The sequence below is a fragment of the Puma concolor genome, chromosome B2 (assembly GCF_028749965.1).
Source record: "Puma concolor isolate L17-30 chromosome B2, mPumCon1.1.hap2, whole genome shotgun sequence".
NCBI classification, from domain to species: domain Eukaryota; kingdom Metazoa; phylum Chordata; class Mammalia; order Carnivora; family Felidae; genus Puma; species Puma concolor.
The window spans coordinates 89274752-89298896 of NC_141671.1; the positions used below are offsets into that span (position 1 = coordinate 89274752).

The following is a 24145-nucleotide window of genomic DNA, read 5'->3' on the forward strand; positions in this document are numbered from 1 at the left end:
ATTTTATAAATGTAGACCATAGAATGTGTACTATTTTTTAATGTGTTGGTTTAGTCTTAGAACTATCCAATTAGTTTATGAAAGATAGCAAAAAGTGATGTCTAATTTTACCTATGTGTCATTAAAATTTTTTTACCATCCAAATACTCTAGCGACTGACTTTTCATTTGATTTCTATTTTCTCAGAGCTTGTATTACTGTTGGTAATTTACTGGATGACGTAAACTGTGCTTTACTACATATGAAAAATATCAAATTAATCTTTAAAAACATTTTTATAAAAATATGTATAAAAATCTGTTTACTACTAATAATTTAAAATACCAGTTTAGTGCTATTTTTAGCTTTTGTCTCAGACACTTGAGAAATCTGAGAGTATCTTTTATTTATTTTTTTTAATCATAAAATGCAGTCAGATTTTCTTTACAATTCTTCAGTATCTCAAAACTGCTGGTGTCTTAAACCCCCTTTTCTATCTCCTCACAATTTATTCCAATTATAGTTACAGTTTTGGAAAGAAATATTGTAAGATAAAAAGAAATGTGTGTGTGCAAGTGCTTGTGTGTGTGTGTGTGTGTGTGTGTGTGTGTAGTATAGTATAGTGTTGTGATGTCATAATAATTTAGAATTTTCTAGTCTTCAGTAAAATAGATACATGGAGTATGGTGAACTCTATTTGTTCCTTGCTTTTGGTTTCTATTTGTGTAGTGTTAGACACTCTTAGAGTCGTAGACATTTAGAGATCAAACTAGTACATGGATATCATTGGTTCAGCTCCTCATTATACATTGTGAGGAAAATTTTGTTTTTCTGTTTATTAGAGAGAAAATAATTTGGGACCCATTGATATAAGAAGAAATAGGATGATAAATACTTTAATATGTCACCTGTGGAAATAATTTGTTATGACATTCTCTGACATTTCTGTTAGAAAATAAACATTAGTTTTTAACAAATTTTAACATTTGGCTAATCAGTTTTAATGACTAGTGCTCCAATCTTACTATTCCAGATAAGAGTGAGACTACATCTGGTTCTTGAAGGAGAAATACACTAACACTTTAAAAATAACCACTATTTGTTAGGTTGGGTCACCAGAGATCCTAGTTTGCATGGGACAGTATGATTGACCCTTGTTCTGGCCTAATTACTTTGCTTTACTTTCAAGCCATATGAAATATATGAGTTGAATGTACACCTTCTGTCTCCTTTCTCTGAACATCCTCTAGTGGAACTAAGTCACTAGAAAATGTGGGTTTCTAGTTTTGATTTGCCAGTAACTAATTGTGTAATTTAGGTAAAATTATTTACCTCTTTGTAAAGCAGGTTTCTTATTAGCAGAATAGGGATGGCACACCTTTCCCATATAATAATAGTGATTTTCTAGAACTTCTATGGCTAGTTCTCTTGGAACGTATTCAGAGAGGCCTTATTGTTATCAGACAAATAAATTATTATTTTAAGGTAGTGTCAAACGTTTGAAGGTGTATAATGCCTGGGCTTGCACAAAACTTTGGTTCAAATCTTGGCTCAGCAATTTACCAAATATGATTTCTTAGAAAATTTTGTCTGGGCTGTGGTGTATTCCGTTATTGTTGTTTGTGTACTTATTTTATGGGCATTGTTTTGTTTTTCATCTGAAAATAAAAGGAAAACAGCTAATACTCCTCACCTTTCTGGTACAGACTTGGTAAATGATAGGTACTCAATAGATATTAGTTTTTACTTCTCATAATTTTATAAAAATAATTGGACAACTAAACTTGCAGTCATATGTGTGTGGCTTATCATTGTTGTTATATAATAATGATAAAATATTATGTTCCACTTAATTTTGCTCACTCATTTACATCGCTGTATTTATATCTCTTTGATCATTATGGTTAAGCAAGGATAAAAGATTCAAAATGACTCTGTATTGCATATAGATCTTGTATAGGTCAAGGGAATTGAGTAGATCTAGGAAGGTTATTATCTACTTGAGCCTAAAGGGATGCAACTTTTGTGGATTTTAATTTTAGATGAAAAGATGAGAGTAGGAGACAGACCAACTGTCCAGAAATTAAGGAGAAAGAACATAGGCAGAGACCAAGCTAAGATGGAGTAGGGTGGGGCACAGTGTGATTTGGGCACTAGATGTATCCCTTGGCTTTTATGAGGTCTAGTTTGGAGTAAAGATCAATCTTATGTTGTAAGTAAGAGAAGAGGTTTAGAGGAATGGTAAACAGAGTTAGGGAAATTTCAGAATGGGCTTCAAGCTAGATACTATGAGAAGGCCCAAGGCTTTGGTTGAAATCATTGGCAACTCTGCCTATATTATGAGCTGGAAAATAAAGGTGTGGGTGAAATCAAGAGTTGTTGGGTAAATGTGTTATTCAATGGTACTTCTACACCAAGTGCTAATTGAGAACTGAGTATGTGAGATTTTCTTTTGCACCTGGGTGCAAATGAGTAGACAATCAGAATCATGTACTAATACGGGGCTAGAGCTCTATATCAGGCAATTTTATTCACCGGTTTCCTCTAGGCTCTATCTAAAGACAATAAACAGTTAAGCAATTATTAAAAATTTTTACACTTATTTTCCCCTTAAAATTCTACTAAAGGGCATGCTTGGAAATATAACCTAAATGCCTATTTAATGTACATTAAGTTTTCTTTCTTTCTTTCTTTCTTTCTTTCTTTCTTTCTTTCTTTCTTTCTTTCTTTACTGAAGAGGATCAATCTCTCAAGCCCACAATCAATTGTGACTACATCTATGAAACTAACAGTAAATGTACATTTTTTAAATTGAAAGTCATTATAAAACAATGTAGGCCACTGTAAATCATAGCTAAAACAGTCATAATGGAAATCTTTTATCTATGTGTGATCCACTAACATGTCGTTATTCTGAGAACTAATAACTTTTTCTTGGAGATAGAGCCCCAAATTCAATTTTATAGCTCACAGTCCCAGTAAATAGAAGAAGTCTGCCAAATCTGCCTTTATAAATCCTAGTGATTTCATGTTTTTACCATGTGTATTGAATGAGAAAAAATGGAACGTAAGGTTTGCTGGATTTTTACTTGGCCAATAAGTTCTACTATGTTTGTACATCAAGTTTCGTTAATAATATCTTTATATTATTTCAGAGGTATTAACTAGCATTAATTATTTCAGTAAAATCCAAAAATACTTGAGAGAAATATTTGATCCTCTCTTAAATTATAATTTGGCCTCAACTATTTGAATAGGCCATCAATTCTCATTTTCTACTCATTGAGCAGCTGGGGTACAATAATTGACTTCTGCCCTACTGTTATTAGGAGAAGGGAGTGCTCAGTTCCTGGCATTGAGCCTTATTGATGCTTCTGATTTCCAGAGGAGAAACTTACTGAATAAAGCACAGTACTCTGAGAAAATAAAAACTTGAAGGACAAGTCTGCTTCTTTTAAACTAAGAAACTGACTTCTCATGAAGAGGTTCATATTCCAATGCTGATACTAGCTTCTGACATTGTTTAGTAATATTTTCAAAGAGTTATTTCACTTTTGTTTAATCAATCTTTAGTTTTGTCAAATTTATTATTCACGAGTTAAATAATACTTCTCATCATCAGAGATTTTTAGCTGTGCACAAAAGAATCCCACTGGCTAACTTAAGGCAGAAAAGGAATTTGTTAAAAGGATACTGGGTATTACTTAATTATTAAAAGGATATTAAAGGCAAGCTCCAGGAAAAAAACCTGGAGATTCAAGTTTGTATTGTGGATTACACAGAGACAAATCTTAAAGTTATTTTGCAGAATGAGTGATCTATTGGGTTCATATATGGACGTTTGCATTCTTGACTATGCCCACCTTAGAACTTGGGTGCTGCTACTAGAACTACTGACTCTGGAATCTGGATGTAGTTATTGCTGCTACTGCCCCTGTGCTCACTAGAATAGATTCTGCATGTTCATTGTCATAGGGAAGTGCTCTGCTACTTGGCTGTGCTGAACATTTTACCATCCTAGAGACTAACTCAGAGATTTAAATAATGAAAACTCTACAAAAATGCAGTGGATTGTCTTAGGGTTGTAATCTTCTATTCACTGGAACTGTTCAAGTAGAAATACGGTTAACACTTATTAAGGGTTAGGGTATTTTATTTTTATTTATTTATTTATTTATTTTTTTTAATTTTTTTTTTCAACGTTTATTTATTTTTGGGACAGAGAGAGACAGAGCATGAACAGGGGAGGGGCAGAGAGAGGGAGACATAGAATCGGAAACAGGCTCCAGGCTCTGAGCCATCAACCCAGAGCCTGACGCGGGGCTCGAACTCACGGACCGCGAGATCGTGACCTGGCTGAAGCCGGACGCTTAACCGACTGCGCCACCCAGGCGCCCCAGGGTTAGGGTATTTTAAAGGGGATTCTTTCATCACATAGGGTTTGAAATAGATCTTGTTAAATCATAGTTTAAGTCTGGGAAAAGTTTATGATATGTTTATTCTCCCATTTATCATGTTCCTTTCTTACTCTTCCCTCTGTTGATTTGCAAGGGCATCTGCTGGAAAAGCACTCTGTGAATGTCCCTTTCTAGGTACTAGTACAGGTCAATGAAGGTTCGATATAGGTTTGTGTATAAGAAGGTTTGTCCTATCACTTTCATACTTAGAACAATGACTTCTCACTTAATAAACCCAGAAATAAAGACAAAGTATTATTGATGTTATGGACTTTCAGTTTAACATGTTCGATAGAACATAAACTTTTATCTTTGCTTCATGAAACCCAATTAAAATTACAGAAGATTAATAAGTATATAAACATACATGGACAAAAAGAATGGGAGAAGAGAAGAAAGTAGATGGGAGATGTTCCTGATTTTGGAATATAGAGCAGGTGTTAAAGTGGTACCTAACTAACTCATACAACTCAATAGCAACAAACAAACAAAAAACCTAATTAAATAAATGGGCAGAAGGCAGATTTCATGATATACTACAAAGTTCTAGTAATTAAAACAGTATGGTACTGGCACAAAAATAGACACATAAATCAATGTAACAGAATAGCTAGCCCAGAAATAAACCCACACCTATATGGTCAACTAATCTATTACAAAGGAGGCAAGGATATAGAGTGGAGAACAGACAGTCATTTCAATAAATGGTGTTGGGAAAACTGGACAGCTACCTTCAAAAGAATGAAACTGGATCACTTTCTTACACCATACACAAAAATAAGATTAGAAAGCATTAAAAACATATGTGTGAGACCTGAAACCATAACGTTCTTAAAAGAATACATGGGCAGTAATTTCTTGGCCATCACCCTTTGCAACATGTTTGTGGATATGTCTCATCAAGTAAGGAAATAAAAAGTGAAAATAAACTATTGAGACTAAACCAAAATAAAAAGCTTTTGGATAGCAAAGGAACCCATCAACAAAACAAAAAGGCAGTCCAGTGAGTGGGAGAAGATACTTGCAAATGATTTATCTCATAAGGGGTTAATATCCAGAATATATAAAGAATTTACACAACTCAACACTAAAAACCAAACAATCCAGTTAAAAAATGGACAGAAATCCTGAATAAGCATTTTTCCAAAGAAGACATACAGATGGCCACAAACACATGAAAAGATGCACATCAGGTAAATGCAAATCAAAACCACAGTGCGATATCTCCTCACACTTGTAAGGATGGCTAGTATCAAGAAGATATGAAATGACAGGTGTTGGTGAGGTTGTAGAGAAAAAGAAACCCTTATGCACTGTTGGTGAGAATGTAAATTTGTGTACCACTCTGAAAAATAGTATAGAGTTTTCTCAAAAAATTAAAAATAGAAATTCCAGATGATCCAATAATTCTGCTACTGGGTATTTACACCCCAAAAATGAAAACAACAATTAAAAAAGATATATACAATCCTATATCAATTGCAGCATTATTTATGATAGCCAAGATACAGAAGCAACCTGAGTGTTCATTCATAGATGAATGGATAAAGAAGATGTGGTATATATATATATATATATATATATATATATATATATATATATATACATACATACAATGGAATATTACTCAGCCATAAAAAGTAATGAGATCTTGTCATTTGCAACATGGATGGACCTAGAGGGTATTATGCTAAGTGAAATAATTCAGATAGAGAAAGGCAAATACCATATGACTTCACTTATATGTGGAAGCTGAAAAAATAGAAATGAAACAACCCAAGCAAAGAAACAACCCAACAGAAAACCAAACTCAATTACAGAGAACAAAGTGATGGTTGCCAGAGGGGAAGTAGGGAGTGGGATGAGTGAAATAGATAAAGGGGATTAAGAGGGTACAGATTTCCATTTATAAGATAAATAAGCCACAGAGATGAAAAGTACAGCATAGGGAATGTAATCAATAATATGGTAGTAATACTGTATAGTGACAGTGACCACACTTACCGTGGTAAGCATAGCAGACTGTATACAGTTGTTGAATGACTATTTTTGTACTAATATAACATGATAAGTTAATTATACTTTAATTAAAACATAAGCAAAAGAGTTGAATAGGCTTTTTTTTTTTTTTCCAAAAAGGACCTACAAATGGCCAACAGGTATGGAAAAAAAAATGCTCGCTATCACTAATCATCAGGGAAATGCAAATCAAAACCAGAGTGAAGCAATCACCTCACACCTGTTAGAATGGCTATTGTCAAAAAGACCAGAGACACTAAGTATTGGTGAAGCTACGGAGAAAAGGGAACCCTTGTGCTATTGGTGGGAAAGTAAACTAGTATAGTCACTGTGGAAAACAATATGAAGGGTTCTTAAAAAAACAAAAAGAAAGAAAGAAAGAAAGAAAGAAAGAAAGAAAGAAAGAAAGAAAGAAAGAAAGAAAGAAAGAAAGAAAGAAAAAATAAAAAAAGAACTACCTTATGATCCAGCAATTCCACTCCTAGGTATATATCCAAAGGAAATGAAAACACTATTTCGAAGAGATATCTGTATCTTTATGTTCATTGTAGCATTATTCACAATAGCGAAGATAGGGAAACAACTTAAGTGCCCAGCAACAGGTAAATGGATAATAAAAGGTGGTATAATATATACAGTGGAGTATTATTTAACCACAAAAAGAACAAAATCCTGCCATTTGTGACAGTGTGGATAGACCTTGAGGGCATTATGCTAAATGAAGTAAACCAGGCAGAGAAAGACAAATCCTGTATATTCTCACTTTTGTGTGGAATCTAAAAAATCTGAACTCAAAGAAATAGAGAGTGTAATAGTGGTTTCCAGGGGCTGGGAGGTGGAGGAAATGGGGAGATGTTGGTCAAAGGGTACAAACTCTCAGCTGTAAGAGGAATATGTCATGGGGATCTAATGTACAGGATGGTGACTATAGTTAACAGTACTATATTAATACCTGAAAGTTAAAAGAATAGATCTTAAATGTTACTACTACCCGCCCCCCACCCCCAGACACACACAGAGTAATTATGTGAGTGGATGTAGGTGTTAACTACCCTTTGTGGTAATCATTTTGCAATATATACATGAATCAAATCATCACATCATACACTTCAAACTTATGTTATATATCAATAATATCTCAAAGCTGAAAGAAAAAGTGTCACCTAAGTCAGATGTAGCAAGAAGAGTAAGCTGATTGATAGTCCTATATTGTATAGTTCTACGAAAAATGTCAGAAATTTATGGCATCAGATAATTCTGGTGTGTGGTGTAATGTGGGCATAAGAACAGAAGGAATTATTTTAATTGGTAAATGGAATATTTAGATTTGAGATTTAATAAAAATGGAAACAAGTGACACAAATCTTGAAAAAGAAAACTTTTAATATTAGGCTCAGAGAGTAAGAAAGACCAAGAATAAGGAGAAAGAAAATCACATGTTGTTAATAGTTCACTGACCCTTCATGAAGAAAAGTGAGCTCAAGTTTGAGAAGATGAAATATTCTTCAGATTTGTATATACTATGCAGAAGTCCTTATGCTCCTAGGAATTTGAAAAAAACAACAACAGCTATTCTAGATATTTTAGCAAAGCTTTTGAAATAGTACTGATTCTGTTGAATTCATTCATTCATTTGTACATTCATCTAATAATTATATGTTTTCCCATTAATATAATCAGAGGCTGGGAATCAGAAGTAACCAAGATAGGCATTATCTCTATCTTTGTGAGGCTTACAGTCTTGAAAAGAAGATTAAATTTAGCCTTCTTACATAGCAAGTTCTTAGAAAAAAGGATGTGCCTCATAATGTGGTAGGTGTTTTAATATTTAATCCTAATAGAGACTCCATGAGGCTTTGTTATTGTTTTGGATCAGTGTAAAGATTAAATAAGTTGATGGGCATCCTTAGTTTAGTGCCTGCCACTAAATAGTCTTTCAACAATTGTTACATATACTTAATCCTTTTTGTTTTTCTTGTGATTAGGTAGTTATGCTTTAGGACTGATGAAGGAAGTGAAATGTAAGGAGGTTGAGTACCATGCTCAGTGTCCCTTTGCTATCATGTGGTGGAATCAAGACTTGAATCCAAGTCTGTCTTACTCAAAACTGCATGCTCTCTCTATTATAAAAATTCTTCTGGTGCATTATATAAAAATCTACCTTTTCAGGTTGGCTAACTATTGCAATAGTGTTTATGCAATAATCTCTATAGAAAAATATGATCAGATTTTCATATTTGGGGAGACAGAGGGAGAGTCTTAAGCAGTCTCTGCACCCAGTGGGGGGCCTGGCATGGGGCTCATTGTGTGGAGCTTGAGCTCATGACCCTGAGATCATGACCTGATCTGAAATCAAGAGTTGGACACTTAGCCGACTGAGCCACTCAGGAGCCCTGTTAGTTGATGTTCCTATCTTCCCAAATAATGGGTGAAGTACCTCTTTCCACTATAGTAAAAATTCTATGTAGGAAGATGAGGTTCTTTTTTTAAAAACCATTTCTGATATGATCTGAATGTTTGTATCCCCTTAAAATTCATATGTTGAAGTCCTAACCCTCAAGATGATGATAATAGGAGGTGGGCCTTTGGGAGGTCATTAGACATAAAATTAGTGCTGATTAGTGCTCTTATAAAAGAGACTCAAGAAAGCTACCTTGCCCGCCTCCACTATGTGAAGATACATGAGAAGTTGGCAGTCTGCAACCCTGAAGAAGGTCTTCACTAGTATCCAGCCGTGCTGGCACTCTTATATTGGACTTTCTGCCTCCAGAACAGGGAGCAGTAGATTTCTGCTGTCTATAAGCCATCCAATCTATGGTATTTTGTTATAGCAGCCCACATAGACTAAGAGCATTTCCAAAGATAGGTTTCAGTGAGGTTGAGAGCAGACACATGGGTCCTCATGGCACTGTATTACTAAGATTTGGTGATTAGGACTTCTGAAGCTGGAAGGCAAACTGGCAAGGTGATGTAGTGGAATTAGGGAGAATGAGACTGGAACCCTACTCAGAAGGGAAGAAAATACAGAGCAGAGCGAAGTAGAAACATTTTCATGACTGTCATGTGAGAAACAAAAGTGAATCCAATTGGTTGTAAGCGTTTTATGTCTGTTTCTTTTATTTAGATGATTTTAAGGAAGCCCAGAATCACTCATATTAAATCCACCTAATGTAAGATGGTGAGTGAGAGTAGATATTCTACCCAGACTTCACTCAGCTCTACCAGTAACCAGGTGTGAGAAAAGGTATTTAATTTTTTTGAGGCTCATTAGAGCCTCAATTTTATTGAGGCAAATTAGAGATACAACTTAGTTTTTCTTTCTCTCTCTCTTTTTTTTTCCTTGCGGAAGTGTTGTGAGGATGAATCAATGTAAGGCACATGAAAATCCCTTGAAAAGTCAAGCACCATACAAATGAGCCATATTACTAGTAGTAGGGGACCCTTAACAGCGCCCCTCCAAACTACCCAGGAGGTCAAATGCCTGTATATCTTGATTTCTTGTATACTTTTTCTTTAAGAAAACCATCTTTTTTTGCCTCTGAAAAGCCATTTGATTTGGCTTTGAGGAAAGTAGAAAAGAAAAAAAAAAGCTGTGGATGTGAAGTACCAGTAAGAGTGCATACTGAGTGTCATTACTGTGTGTTAAAGTGATGTATTTTAAAGATAATAATAGGGGCTTACATTTGTTGAGAGTCTGATGTAAAAATAGAAATTATAATAAATAATTTATATAGATTAACACATTTAATTCTCATAGCAATACTATGAGACAAGTGCTATTATTATCCTTTTTACCTGTGGAGAGACAGACATTGAAAGATTAAGCTTTCTGGGTCACAGAGCTATTAAGATGCCCAATGTGGTTTAGAACTCAGGCATTCTGTCTTTAGAGACTGCACTGCTAACCACTACATCATTCAGGCTTTGGTATTGAGACTATGGACTCTTGTTACTGATTTCCGTAAGCTCCTTGATACATGTGCAGATCCTTAGAAGATAAACTTTTTAATAATTTTAATTTGGGGTATTTTTGGATATATATAAGAGTTGCAAAGATAGTACAGCATTCATATATACCCCTCACCTAATTGCTTCTAATATTAACATTTCACATAATTATGGTTCATTTAACAAAACCAAGAGATTAATATTGGTACTCTAGTTTGATTTCACTAGTTTTCTCTAATGTTCTTTTTTTATTCTAGTATCCCATCCTGGACATTGCATTTTGTTGCATGTTTCCATAATCTCCTTTGCTTGGTGACACTTTCTTAGTTTTTCCTTGCTTTTCATGACCTTGACAGTTTTGAAGAGTGCTTGTCAGGTATGATATAGAATGTCTTTCAATTTGAGTCTGATGTTTTTCTCTTTGTTACATTTGGTTTATGTTTCGGGGGTAGATGAATACCACAGAGGTTAAATGCCTTTCTGATCTCATTGTATCAGAGGGTACTCGATGTTAACATGACTTATTGCTAGTGATATTGACCTTGGCCACTTGGTCAAGTTAGTCTTTGCCCAGGTTTCTCTACCATAAAGTTCCAATTTTTTTCCTTTCTGTACTCTGTTCTTTGGCAGTAAGCCACTAAATCCAGCTTATATTCAAATGGAAGCAATTAAGCTTCAACTTCTGGAGGGAGTAATGTGTGTGTATGTATATAGACATATAGTTTGGATTTCTTTAGAATAGAATATTGGTCTCTTTCTCCCTTATTTTTTTAATTTAAATATTTATATCAGCATAAACTCATATACTTATTTTAGATTTTGATTTATGATCCAATACTATGTTATTTATTTCATTGTTTATAATTTTTTTAACGTTTATTCATTTTTGAGAGACAGAGAAAGACAGAAAAGGAGGGAAGGAGGGGAAGGAGCAGAGAGAGGGAGACACAGAATCTGAAGCAGGCTCCAGGCTCTGAGCTGTCAGCACAGAGCCCGACACAGGGGGTGGGGGCTTGAACTCACAAACTGTGCATGACTTGAACCAAAGTAGGACGCTCCACTGACTGAGCCACCCAGGCGCCCCTATTTCATTATTTATAATTTTAAAAAGAGTTTCTTCCTGACTTAAAAAAAATTGGCTCACACTATTTCATAGCTTGACATCTGAAATCTATTTTGGGTGTAAATAGATTCTGGTCATTTCCTAGTATTAAGTGAACTTCATTTTTTTAGCACAAATAAAATAAGTTGTAATGAGCTTTATCTTATCATATTCTATCTTATCTGATCTTATCTTGGTAAAGCACAGAACATAAATTTACCCTCAACAATTAAAAAAAATTTTTTTAATGTGTATTTATTTTTTGGGGGGGGGAGGGGCAGAGAGAGAGGGAGACGCAGAATCTGAAGCAGGCCCAGGCTCTGAGCTGTCAGCCCAGAGCCCAATGCAAGCCTTGAACTCATGAACCGATCTGCGAGATCATGACCTGAGCCAAAGCTGGACTCTTAACCACTGAGCCACCCAGGCACCCCAAGTCCTTTTAAAAAAGATTTGGGGTATAAATAAATGGAACACAAATGGAATTCCTACATAATAATTGTCTTCAAACTGCTGAAGTAGACATTCTAATACCATGAAAATTTCTCCTTATTTTTTTTTCTACGGGTTTTATAGTTTCAGGTCTTACATTTAGATCTTTAGTCCATTTTGAGTTAATTTTTGTATTATAGTGTAAGAGGTCATCTTAATTCTTTTGCATGTGGATATCCAGTTTTCCCAGAATCATTTGTTGAAGACATTATTTTTTTTCCCTGTTGTGTATTCTTGACACCTTTGTTGAAGATCATTTGACCATATATATGGGGGTTTTTCTGGGCTTTCTATTCTGTTCTATTGGTCTTTGTGTCTGTCTTTATGCTGATGCCATACTATTTTGGTAACTGTAGTTTTATAATATGTTTTGAAATTAGGAAGTGTGAGGCTTCCATCTTTGTTTTTCTTTCTCTTTGGCTTTTTTAGGACCTTAGAGATTCCACATAAATTTGAGGATTTTGGGGGATATCTGGCTGGCTTGGTCAGTGGACCATGTGACTCTTGATCTAAAGGTTATAAGCATGAGCCCCATATTGGGTATAGAGGTTACTTAAAAAAATAAAATTATAGGGGCGCCTGGGTGGCGCAGTTGGTTGAGCGTCCGACTTCAGCCAGGTCACGATCTCGCGGTCCGTGAGTTCGAGCCCCGTGTCAGGCTCTGGGCTGATGGCTCGGAGCCTGGAGCCTGTTTCCGATTCTGTGTCTCCCTCTCTCTCTGCCCCTCCCCCGTTCATGCTCTGTCTCTCTCTGTCCCAAAAAAATAAATAAACGTTGAAAAAAAAATTTAAAAAAAAAAATAAAAAAAATAAATAAAATTATAAAATTTTTTTGAGGATTTTTTTTTTCCATTTCTGCAAAAAAAATTCTATTGGAATTTTGATAGGTATTTCATTGACTATAGATGACTTTAGGTGGTATGGACATTTTAATAATATTAAGTCTTCCAGTTTATGAACACAAATGCCTTTTCATTTATTTGCATTGTCTGTAATTGTTTTCAGCAGTGTTTTATAAGCTTTCATTGTACAAGTCTTTTACCTCTTTGGTTAAGTTTATTCCTAAGTATTTATTCTTTTGGATGTTGTTTTCAATGGGATTGTTTTCTTCATTTTCTTCTCAGATTGTTCCTTATTAGTGTATTGAAAGGCAACTTTTGTTTGAGTGTTGGTTTTGTATCCTGAAACTGCTGAATTTTTTTTATTAGTTCTAATTGTGTGTGTATGTATGTAATTTTTAGTTTTTTTTTTTTTTTTACATATACCATAATGTCATCTGCAAAGAGAGACAATTTTTCTTCTTTTTTTTTTTTAGTTTGGATGTATTTTAATTTCTTTTCTTACCTAATTGCTCTGGCTAGGACTACTATTTTGAATAGAAGTGGCAGGAGTAGACATCCTTCTCTTGTTTCTGATTTTAAAAGGAAAACTTTTAGTTTTTCACTGTTGAATATGATGTTAGCTATGGGCTTTTCATACATGACCTTACTATATTTAGTAGTTTTCATTTGTTTCTACTTTGTTGAGTGTTTTTTCACCATGAAAATGTTGAATTTTGTCAAATGTTTTTTCTACATCAATTGAGATGACTGACATGATGATTGTTATCAATTGAGATGATTTTTGTCCTTTCATCTATTAATGTGTTGTATTACATTTATTGATTTGCATATGTTGAATCATCCTTGCATCCTAAGAATAAGTCCTACTTGGTCATGGTTTATAATCCTTTTAATATGCTGTTGAATTCAGTTTGCTAGTATTTTGTTGAAGATTGTTGTATAAATATTCATCAGGAATTTTCCTCCTTTATTCCTGCTTTCCTTTTCTTTCCTTCTCTTCCTTCCTTCCTTCCTTCCTTCCTTCCTTCCTTTCTTTCTTCCTTCCATCCATCCATCCATCCATCCATCCATCCATCCATCCATCCATCTTTGCTTTGGTGTCAGAGTAATGCTGGCCTGATACAATGAGTTTGGAAGTCTTTCTTCCTTTTCAATTTTTTTGAAGAGTTTGAGAAGGACTGACATTAATTCGTCTTTAAATGTTTGGTAGAATTCTACAGCAAAGCCATGTAGTCCTGGGCTTTTCTTTATTGGGAGGTTTTTGATTACTAATTCAGTCACCTTATAATTACTGTCTGTTCAGGTTTTCTATTTCTTCATGATTTAGTCTTGGGAGCTTGTATGTTCCTAGGCATTTATCTGTTTCTATTAGATTATTCAATTTGTTGACATAAAACTGTGCATAGTAGTCTCATAATCCCTTCTATTTACATGGAATCAGTTTTAATGTCTCCTTTTTCATTTATAACTATGTTTATATGAGTCTTCTCCCCTTTTTTTTCCATACTTAACCTACCTAAAGTTTAGTTGACCTTTTCAAAACACCAACTCTTAGTTTTGTTGATCTTTTTCTTTTGTTTTTCTATTCTTGGTTTTATTTATTTCTATTGTAATCTTTATTATTTTCATTCTTTTGCTAACTTTGGATTTAGTTTGCTCTTTTTCTAGTTCCTTGAGATATAAGTTTAGGTTGTTGATTTGAGATCTTTCTTCTTTTAATTATATCTTATGGAATTGTTTTTTAAGTTCTATACCAGGATTGTTTGTTTTATGTTCCATTATTACAATATTACAGTATATTGTACTTGTTTATATATTTACAGCTTTGTATTTTCATTTGCTTTCATATTGCTCTCAAGTGCCCATTTGATGTAACTTGTAGGTCCCTTTAGCATTTCTTTAAGGCAGATGAACTCCCTCACATTTTATTTATGTGGGAAAGTATTTCTTTTTCATTTTTAAAGGACAGTTTTTCTGGGTATAGTATTATTGGTTGGCAGTTAACTTCTTTCACAACTTTGAAAACATCCCATTTCCTTGTGACTTATAAGGTTTCTGCTGAGAAGTCTGCTGATAAAATTATGGGAACTGCCTTTTACATACAAGTTACTTTCCTCTTGCTGCTTGCAAGATTCTTTCTTGTCTTTAACTTTTGAAAACTTGATTATAGTGTATCTTGATGTGGGTCTGTCTGGGTTTATCCTGGTTATAGTCTTTCAAGATTCTTGAATTTGGGTGTCTTTTTCCCATTATTTATCTTGGCTATCTTTTTAGCCATTATTTCTTCAGTGAACTCTGTCCCTTTCTCTCTTTTTTTTCTTCTGGTATTCTCATAATGCGTATGTTGATCTATTTTATGGTGTCCCATAGATACCTTACACTTTCTTTATTTTTCTTCATTATTTCCTTTTGTTCCTCTGACTCAATAATTTCAAATGATTTATCTTTAAGTTTGCTCAATCTATCTTCTGTTTGATCAGGTCTTCTGTTGAACTCCTGTAGTGAATTTTCTATCCAGATATTTTATTCTTTAGCTCCAGAATTTTTTTTCATAGTTTCTTTTTGTTGATATTCTCATTTTGTTTATGCATTATTTTCCTGATTTCATTTGTCTGTTTTTTCTTATAGATCACTGAGCTTCCTTAAGGCAATTATTTTGAATTCTTTGTCAAGTAATCCATAGATATCTATTTATTTTTGTGGATTCTGGAAATTTATTTTGTTCTTTGATTCAGCCATGTTTCCCTGTTTCTTTGTGTAAGTTGTGATTTGTTGCTGAGATTATGTATCTGTGCTAACAGACATCTCGCCAGTATGAATGGACTGGCTTTGTACATGGAAGACTTTTACCAATCAGCCCAGCCACAGACTCATAGAGCCTCTGAAACCTTTTTGGGGGCATTACCTTTTTGGCATTGTGTGTGTAGTTTCCAAGTTAGAGACATTCCTGCCAGTTGTTTTCCCCCCTTGCTCATGATCTCTTGTTCCCTCTGGTGTCTATTTGTGGTATTACAGGTTCTCTGGTGCTACAGGCATAAACTGCCTCACTCTCTTTGTTTTAGCAGTCCCACAGTCATCCAAAGTATGCCTGCTCTCTATCAGCTCCCCAAAACAAATGAGACAGGTAACAGGCCCTTGGGCAGCAGTCTGAGAAGTTGGAATTCAGGGTGCACAGTTTAATTTTTTTTCCTCTATACCAGGGGGAAGCCACAAGTTTGTCACCTTCTGTTTGTGCTGAGCTGTGATGGCCTTAGCTGCAGAATTGCAGGCCCTCTGATGCAGCAGCAAGCCACTCCCCTCCACTCCTTCACTTTCAGCAGCCTCCAGGCATCTAGGCAAGTAGAAACCAGTCCTTCAGGCAGTCCTCGAAAAAGTTGGATCTTTGATTTTGATTGTAGGTTCCACTTTTCTCTTTCCCTTGAAGGAAAAGCTGTGAGCCAATCTGAGCGATGCTAGCTTGGGGCAGCAGTCATCTCATTTATTTTTTATTTTTTTATTAAAAAAAAAATTTTTTTTAACGTTTATTTATTTTTGAGACAGAGAGAGACAGAGCATGAATGGGGGAGGGTCAGAGAGAGAGGGAGACACAGAGTCTGAAATAGGTTCCAGGCTCTGAGCTGTCAGCACAGAGCCGGACGCGGGGCTCAAACTCACGGATGGCTAGATCATGACCTGAGCCATGGCGAGATCATGACCTGAGCTGAAGCGAAGTCGGACGCTCAACCGACTGAGCCACCCAGGCGCCCCAGCAGTCATCTCATTTAAAGTGAAATGGCTCTTCTACCTGTTTCAATGTGTCTCTTCTCAGCTTTGTGTTCACCTGAGTACTTCTTAATTGGTTTCTGAAGTTCTCATAAAAGTCTTTTGGTTCATATACTGTTAATTCAGTGTCTCTGTGGAAAAGACTGGTGCTTTCTATTTTGCCATCTTCCTGATGTCACTCCAATTATAATGGGCTTTCTTAAAGTTTATGATGGGTTTCTACCAAATATTTGATGCAAAGAAACTTTCTTGAAGTTATTGTTTACACTGAAATTGAGGGAACTAATTGTCATATAATCCACAGTTTTTAATAGTGATTGCTGTTTAGTTTTATACAGATAGAAAATCTAGTTAGAATTTCTTTAAACTTGACTATTCTAGCAGTATTTTACTTTGAACTTTAATAAGATGAACACTCAAGAGTTATCTATGGAAGAGTATCAGTTATAAGATTTGTAGCTTTTAGATGAAAGAATGAAAAAAAAAACCCAAGATCATTGTCTAAATGTAAAGGAGTTGTTCATCAGCTAGAGGGAAAAAAGATCTTGATTTAGGATTTGAAAGGTGACTAGGGTTAGTTACAATTGCTAGAGTTTAACCACTTTGGGGATTATGTTAAAGAGAAAGAGGGATTTTATACTAGTTATAGGAAAAAGAAAATATAGAAAATCCAAATATAATATATCTTAGAATATGCACTTTTAAAAAAGTTAGTATGTAAATATTTAGTCTATTGCTGGAAGAAATTCTACAGTGATTGAGAAACAGACTAGATGGTTAGACCAATATATTTTACCTTCAATTTCCATGCCTGTTATGCGCATGTGCCAATTATAAGGTCAGTATTTTATTGCTTTGTCAAAGGTCATTAAAGGATCTGGGGAGAAGAGAGTAGAGTATTATGGATACAAGATGATTTTTTTCTATGTACAACAAGGTTACATTTTAGTATAGAATTCAAAATAAAAATTAAACCAATGACATAGTTATCTGCAATTATTAAATAAATGGTGACTCTAATTTTTCAAAGCATCCCTCAAACAGAGATATTCTGAGTTATAATCACAGGTTTCCTAGGGAGTAATTTACTCTTTTCTTCAGGTATTTCTAAGGAGGTTTCTATGTAAAAATCTGTGAGCACATTCTAGTATCATTCCAGGTACATAGAGTGGATTAGCAGATTATAAAAAGAGTCTTCCAAAGTGCATTGTGCAAGATCATCTGTTTTGATTTGAGAAGATATTAGAACTTCCACAAATATTTTTGACTTCATTCCTTTAAAAACTTTGTGTATGTTTGCATATCAATTCAAAAATTGTCTAGAATACATTAGAACATAGAATTATTTTAAAAAGTTATTAAGTGTATTGGAAAACTTTTTACAAATAAAAGTGTGTATTAAATTTAGTTCCATTGAGATACAAAGACATGAACTTTTAGATTCTATCATAGCAATGACTTTTTAAAAGCAGTTTATCAAGGTGTACTTTACATACCATAAAATCCAGTCTTTGTAAACATATAATTTAATGATTTTTAGTAAATTTATTAAGTTATACAATGACCACAATAAATCAGATTTAGAGCATTTTCATCACCTACAAATTTCTCTAATATCAAATTTCAGTCAATCCCCATTCCCTCCATTTTCTGTCAATAAATTTGCGTTTTTTGGACATTTCATATAAATTGAATTGTACTATATGTAGTCTTTTGCATCTGACTTCTTTCGTTTAGCATAATATTTTTGAGGTTCACCCATGTGGTAGTATATATTCATATTTCATTCCTTTTTATTGCTTAATAGAATTAAAATATATGGATATACCACTTTTTATTTATCTACTCTCTAGTTAATGGACATTTTGATTATTTCCAGTTTGGGGCTACTATAAAGAATGTTGCTATGAATATTTGCCTAGATGCATTTGGGTGAATATGTTTTTACTTATTTATTTTTTAAATTTTCTTTGTTAGATCTCTAGGTATGGAATTGCTGGATAGTATGTTAACTTTTGTTTTTAATTATCTGAGACTTCATGTCCTTACTAACACTTTAATCTGTCTTTAAGACTAAAAGCCATTGTAGTGGGTAAATAGAGGTATCTAACAGAGGTTTTAACTCAGGTTTCCCCAAATAATTATTTTGTTGAACATATTTTTATGCACTTATTAGCCATTCTGTATCTCTCCTAAAATATCTGTTTAAATACTTCATCCATTTTTAATTGGGCTGTCTTTTAATTCTAAGCATGTTTAACATATTATGGATAAAAATCCTTTAAGAAATATAATCGGAAGGTATTTTCTCCAAGTCTGTAGCCTCTCTTTATTACATTAATGGAGTGTTTTGAAGTTGAAAGAAATTAATTTTAAGTAAAGTCATTTTATCAACTTTTCATTTTGTGCATTGTGCTTTTGTTTTCATATCTAAAAAACTCTTTCCCTAATTTAATGCACAAGATTTTATTCTTCGCTTTACTTCTAGAAGTTTTATAGCATTAGCTCTTATATGAGCTAATGGGTTATGATCCATTTGAGATGATTTTGGGTATAATAAAATAATAAAAGTAGGAATCTAAGTTGATTTTTTGACATATAATTATTTAAGTACTCTAGTACCGTATATTGAAAGACTTTCCTTTTCTGATTGAAGTGTCTTGGCACTTTAATTGAAAATCAATTGATCATATATTGACTATATCTGGATCTCAATGCTATTCCATTGATCTAAATGTCTATTCTTATAAAGATATTATCATACTCTCTTGTTGTCATAGCTTTCTGGTAAGTTTTTTGTTGTTGTTTTTTAAGAAATAAATGAAAAATTTTTAATTCAAATAATTTTTTATCTTTTTTAATTTTTTTTTTGTTCTGGTAAGTTTTGAAATCAGATAATCTAAGTCTATTTTTGTAAAAAAAATGTCTATTTCTATATAAATTTAGAGATTAGCTTGAAAACAGATCTACAAAATAGATTTCTTGAATTTCAATAGCAATTGGTTTGAATCTATAGATCATTGTGAAGAGAATTGCCATTTTAATATTAAGTTTTTCTATGAACATGTAATAGCTCCTTATTTATTTAGATCCTTAATTTCTCTCACCAATGCTTTGTTTTTTGTTTCTGTCATATAACAGATTTTTTATGAGAAGTTTTAGATTCATACCAAAATTGAGCAGAAGGTATAGAGATACTCCTACTCTCATAGTTGCACAGCATCTCAAACTATCAATATCCCCTTGTAGAGTGGTACATTTGTTACCATTGATGACCCTACATTGACACATCATTATCACTCAAAGTTCATAGTTTACATTAGGGCTTACTCTTGGTGTACTGTGATTTGGTTTGGTGTTTTGGTTTCTGTGTTTTGGACAAATGTATAGTGACCTGTATCCACCATTATAGTATCATATAAAATAGTTTCACTGCCCTAAAAATACTCTGTGCTCTGCCTCCTTATCGCTTCTTTCTCTCTAATCCCTGGCAACTACTTATCTTCTAATGTCTCCAGAGTTTTTCCTTTTCCAGAATGTCATGTTGGTTGAAGTCATGTAGTATGTAGTCTTTTCAGAACGCTCCTTTCATTAGTAATATGCATTTAAGTTTCTTCCATGTCTTTTCATGTCTTGATAGCTCATTTCTTTTTAGCACTGAATATTATTTTATTGTCTGGATGTACCACAGTTTATTTCACCACTCACCAACTGAAGGACATTTTGGTTGCTTCCAAGTTTAGTCAGTTAGACATAAAACTGCCATAAGCATCTGTGTGCAGATTTTTGTGTGTCATACATTTTTAACTCTTTTGGCTAAATACCAAGGAGTGCACTTGTTGGATTGTATGATAGGGGTACGTTTAGTTTTATAAAAAACTGCCAAATTGTCTTCTAAAGTGGCTGAACCATTTTGCATTCCTAACAGCAGTGAATGAGAGTTCCTGTTGTTCCACAAGTCTCACCAGCATTTGGTGTTGTCAGTGTTCTGCATTTTGGCTTTTCAAAAGGTGTATAATTGTATGTCATTGTTGTTTTAATTTGCATTTACCTGATAACATATGACATCTAGTTTATTTTCATGTGCATATTTTCCATCCATATACCTTCTTTGGTAAACTGTCTGTTAAGATCGTTGGCCTATTTTTTAATCCAGCTCTTTGTTTTCTTATTGTTGAGTTTTAAGTGTTCTTTGTATATTTGGCTAACAGCCTTTTATCAAATATGTCTTTGCAAATATTTTCTCCCAATCTGTGGTTTGTCTTTTCATTCTCTTGGTAATATCTTTCACAGAGCAGGAAATTTTAATTTTAATATTAAGCCCAGCATATCATTCTTTCATGGATTATACACTTGATATTGTATCTAAAAAGTTATTCGCAAACCCAGGGTCTTCTAGATTTTCTTCTGTGTTCTAGGAGTTTTATAATATTGTGTTTTACATTTAGTCTATGATCTATTTTGGTTTACTTTCATATTTTGTGATGGGTGTAAAGTCTGTGTCTGTACATTCAGATATATTTTTTGGCCTGTGGATATCCAAGTGTTCTAGTACTATTTGTTGAAAAGACTATCTTTGGTCCAATGTATTGCCTTTACTTTGTCAAAGATCAGTTGATTATGTTTATATAGGTCTATTTCTAGGTTCTCTGTTACGTTCCACTGATGTATTTGCTCATTGTTTTGCCAATACTACATTGCCTTTATTACTTAAGCTTTATAGTAAGTTTGAAGTCAGCTTGCATTAGTCCTCCCACTTTGTTCTTCCATATTATGTCAGTTATTTTTGGCTCTTTTGCCACTTCATAAACTTTAGGATCAGTTTGTTACTACACACAAAATAACTTTCTGGGATTTTGATTGGGACTGCATTGAGTCTGTAGATCAAGTTGGGAACAATTGACATCTTGACAATATTGAGACTTCCTATCAATAAACATGGAATATCTATTTCTTTTGTTCTTTGATTTCTTTCACCAGAATTTTATAGTTTTCCTCATATAGATCTTGTTCATATTTTCTTGGATTTATACCGAAGTATTTCATTTTGGGAGGTGCTCATGTGAATGATATTTTGTTGTTATATTATTTTATTTATTTTTTAAAGTAGGATCCACACCCAGTGTGGAGCTTGAGCTCACATCCCTGAGATCAAGAGTCACATACTCTACCAACTGAGCCAGCCAGGTGCCCCTAAGTATTGTGTTTTAAATTTAAAATTCACTTGTTCATTTCTTGTATATAGGAAAGCAGTTGATTTTTGTATGTTAATATTGTATTCTGTAAACTTGTTGTAGTTGTTTATTAGTTTTAGGAGTTGTTTGTTGATTCTTTTTTGGATTTTCTACATGCTTTATAGGTTTTAATATACAAGTCTTGCACTTCTTTTATTAAATAAATTTGCAAGTATTTTATTCATCTTGATGCTATTGATAATGGAATTGTTTTAATTTACTTTTGGATTGTTCTTTGCTAGTATAGAGAAATACAAGTGATTTTTTGTGTAAATAAATATTTATTTTTTGTCCTATGACTTTGCTGAAGTTGTTTAATAGGTTTGTCTCTTTCTTTCTTTCTTTCTTTCTTTCTTTCTTTCTTTCTTTCTTTCTTTCTTTCTTTCTTTCTCCTTGGAATTTTTTAACATGCAGGATTGTCATCTATCAATACAGGCAGGTATACTTCTTTTTCAATAAAGGTGCCTTCTATTTCTCTCTCTTCATCTCGTTCTTTCTTTGCTTCATTGCACTGAGTAGAACCTCAATAAAATGTTGAATAGCAGTGGTAAGTTTATATATTTGTGCCTTCTCCCCTACCTTGGTGGGGGGGGGGAAGGTAAATTCACTCTTGCACCATTAGATAAATGATGTTAGCTGTAGGTTTTTTGTAAATACCCTTTATCAAAAGGTTCAGAAGGTTCCTTTCTGTTTCTGGTTGTTAAAAGTTTTATTATGAATAGGTGTTGAAATTTGCTAAATATTTTTCTTTATCAATTGATTATATGTCTTTTATCCTTTTTTTCTACTAATATGGTATATTACATTAAATGATTTTCATATGTTAAACCAACCTTGGGTTTCTGGGATAAATCCCACTTGGTCATGGTGTATAGTCCTTTTTATATGTTACTGGTTTCATTTTGTTAAATTTTGTTAAGGATTTTTTGCTTCTATGTTCATTAGGAATAATGGTCTTTATTTCTTTTTCTTATGATATCTTTAAAAAAATTTTTAAACGATTATTTATTTTTGAGACAGAGAAAGACAGAGCATGAGTGGGGGAGGGGCAGAGAGAGAGGGAGACAGAATCTGAAGCAGACTCCAGGCTCTGAGCTGTTAGTACAGAGCCCGACAAGGGGCTTGAATTCACAGACTGAGACCATGACCTGAGCCGAAGTCAGTCTCTCAACCTATTGAGCCACCCAGGCACCCCTCCTTTTATTATGATATCTTTATCTGTTTTTGGTATCAGAGTAATTGAATAAGTTGGAAAGTTTTCTCCCTTTTTAAATGCTTGTGAAGGATTGGTTTCTTCATTAAATATGTAAGAATAATTATTGAAGCTGCTGTTTAGTTTTTAAAAATAAATAGGAGTATATTAAATCTTTGTTTATTTACCAGGAATGGCTTCACATTACATACAGAATAGATTTCCAATTCCTTACCATGGTCTACAGGCCCAATGCATAGGGGCTCTATCTATATCTGATCTCACCTTATACCTTATACTCTCTTACTTGTATGTTACACTCTAACAACATGGGCTTTTTTATGTACCTTGGACTCTCTAGTCTTATGGCTTTTTCACTTGAAGTTCTTTCTACTGCTCTCTTTCTTATCAGTTATACCATAGCTTAGTTGCAATTGCCTTGTTCTTCTCATCCATTCACTTTCATTGCTGCCCCAGTGACCCTCTAGCATCTTAATCTGTTTTCTTTTTTTCCCCAGCACTGTTTACCATTTGAAATTATTTATTTATTTGTACATTTAGCATTTATTTTCGGTCTCTACTCCCTAGACATAAGCTCTGTAAAGGCAGATATCTGGCTGTTCTCCTTTATTGCTACATCTCTTGCACCTAAACAGTTTGTCACTTAATGAAGCCTCAATCTTTGTTTGTATAATAAATGAATGAAATGAATTATCTCAGGATCTTACGTGAATTTTTGGAAATCTGATTAGTGTGCTCTTTCCTGATATCCCTTAATTAAAAACCTTAAAAGTAGATCAAATAACTTGACAAGTAGAAATCATCAGAGATCTATTTTTGTTGGTAAATAGCATTTACAAAAGTGCAGTTTCAGTGTTGTCATATGAGGAAGCAGAGATTTGGTTGGGTTCCTTAGACTCCATCCCTTCCTCCAACAATGAAACTAATTAAACCTATAATTCCCTGTGCTTATCTTAAAGATCTCAAGAGATAAATATTCTGTAATATCATTTTGTGGCCTGTAGTAACCTTAGGTACATTGAAACTGGGTTTTCTTCCTCATTTTCTTCACTTGTTGAAATATGTGAGCCTCTAATAGAAGATACAGGGCAATTCTCATCT

General features: G+C 33.8%; 1 long non-coding RNA gene across 1 annotated transcript in view; it reads left to right on the forward strand.

The window, feature by feature from the left end:
- LOC147581102 (uncharacterized) overlaps nt 1–24145 on the forward strand; it is a 321165-nt gene that overhangs the window by 170225 nt on the left and 126795 nt on the right. The window lies entirely within an intron of this gene.